This window comes from Oncorhynchus keta, chromosome 35, assembly GCF_023373465.1.
Source record: "Oncorhynchus keta strain PuntledgeMale-10-30-2019 chromosome 35, Oket_V2, whole genome shotgun sequence".
Classification (NCBI taxonomy): domain Eukaryota; kingdom Metazoa; phylum Chordata; class Actinopteri; order Salmoniformes; family Salmonidae; genus Oncorhynchus; species Oncorhynchus keta.
Window position 1 is genome coordinate 59,580,898 of NC_068455.1, and position 2,530 is coordinate 59,583,427.

Below are 2,530 nucleotides of genomic sequence, written 5' to 3' on the forward strand. Positions count from 1 at the left end.
ACACACACACACACACACACACACACACACACACACACACTACCATATACGCTCACTCACACACACACACACACACACACACACTACCATATACGCTCACTCACACAAAACACACACACATGAATATTGACACCACACACAGACACACTTTCACATACGCTGCTGCTAGTCTGTTTATTACCTATCCTGATTGCCTAGTCACTTTTACCCCTATCTACACTACCGTTCAAAAGTTTGGAGTCACTTAGAAATGTCCTGGTTTTGAAAGAAAAACAAATGTTTTGTTCCTTTAAAATGACATCAAATTAATTAGAAATAAAGTGTCGACGTTGTTCATGTTGTAAATAGCTAGAAATGGAAAATCTTCATAGGTGTACAGAGGCCCACTATCAGCAACCATCACTCCTGTTTTCCAATGGCACGTTGTGTTACCTAATTCAAGTTAATAATTTTAAAAGGCTAATTGAAAAATGTTGTTCTGATTAAAGAAGCAATAAAAGTGGCCTTCTTTAGACTAGTTGAGTATCTGGAGCATCAGCATTTGTAGGTTCGATTACAGGCTCAAAATGGCCATAAACAAAGAACTTTCTTCTGAAACTCATCAGTCTATTCTTGTTCTGAGAAGTGAAGGCTATTCCATGCGAGTAATTGCCAAGACACTGAAGATCTCGTAGAACACTGTGTACTACTACCTTCACGGAACAGCGCAAACTGGCTCTATCCAGAATAGAAAGATGAGTGGGAGGCCCCAGTGCACAACTGAGCAAGAGGACAAGTACATTAGAGTGTCTAGTTTGAGAAACAGACTCCTCACAAGTCCTCAATTGGTAGCTTCATTAAATAGTACCCGCAAAATACCAGTCTTAACGTCAAAAGTGAAGAGGGAACACCGGGATGCTGACCTTCAAGGCAGAGTTGCAAAGAAAAAGCCATATCTCAGACTGGCCAATAATACAAAATATTAAGATGGGCAAAAGACCACAGGCACTGGACAGAGGAACTCTGCCTAGAAGGCCAGCTTCCCGGAGTCACCTATTCACTTTTGACGTTAAGACTGGTATTTTGCGGGTACTATTTAATGAAACTGCCAGTTGAGGGCTTGTGAGGGGTCTGAATTGACTGACCTTTTTTGAGCTGTTCTTGCCGTAATATGGACTTGGTCTTTTACCAAAGAGGGATTTCTTCTGTATTCCACCCCTACCTTGCCACAACCCATCTGATTGGCTCAAACGCATTAAGAAGGAAAGACATTCCAAAAATGTACTTTTAACAAGGCACACCTGTTAATTGAAATGCATTCAGGTGACAACATTTACATTACATTTACATTTACATTTAAGTCATTTAGCAGATGCTCTTATCCAGAGCGACTTACAAATTGGTGCATTCACCTTATGACATCCAGTGGAACAGCCACTTTACAATAGTGCATCTAAATCTTTTAAGGGGGGTGAGAAGGATTACTTTATCCTATCCTAGGTATTCCTTAAAGAGGTGGGGTTTCAGGTGTCTCCGGAAGGTGGTGATTGACTCCGCTGTCCTGGCGTCGTGAGGGAGTTTGTTCCACCATTGGGGGGCCAGAGCAGCGAACAGTTTTGACTGGGCTGAGCGGGAACTGTACTTCCTCAGTGGTAGGGAGGCGAGCAGGCCAGAGGTGGATGAACGCAGTGCCCTTGTTTGGGTGTAGGGCCTGATCAGAGCCTGGAGGTACTGAGGTGCCGTTCCCCTCACAGCTCCGTAGGCAAGTAACATGGTCTTGTAGCGGATGCGAGCTTCAACTGGAAGCCAGTGGAGAGAGCGGAGGAGCGGGGTGACGTGAGAGAACTTGGGAAGGTTGAACACCAGACGGGCTGCGGCATTCTGGATGAGTTGTAGGGGTTTAATGGCACAGGCAGGGAGCCCAGCCAACAGCGAGTTGCAGTAATCCAGACGGGAGATGACAAGTGCCTGGATTAGGACCTGCGCCGCTTCCTGTGTGAGGCAGGGTCGTACTCTGCGGATGTTGTAGAGCATGAACCTACAGGAACGGGCCACCGCCTTGATGTTAGTTGAGAACGACAGGGTGTTGTCCAGGATCACGCCAAGGTTCTTAGCGCTCTGGGAGGAGGACACAATGGAGTTGTCAACCGTGATGGCGAGATCATGGAACGGGCAGTCCTTCCCCGGAAGGAAGAGCAGCTCCGTCTTGCCGAGGTTCAGCTTGAGGTGGTGATCCGTCATCCACACTGATATGTCTGCCAGACATGCAGAGATGCGATTCGCCACCTGGTCATCAGAAGGGGGAAAGGAGAAGATTAATTGTGTGTCGTCTGCATAGCAATGATAGGAGAGACCATGTGAGGTTATGACAGAGCCAAGTGACTTGGTGTATAGCGAGAATAGGAGAGGGCCTAGAACAGAGCCCTGGGGACACCAGTGGTGAGAGCGCGTGGTGAGGAGACAGATTCTCGCCACGCCACCTGGTAGGAGCGACCTGTCAGGTAGGACGCAATCCAAACGTGGGCCGCGCCGGAGATGCCCAACTCGGAGA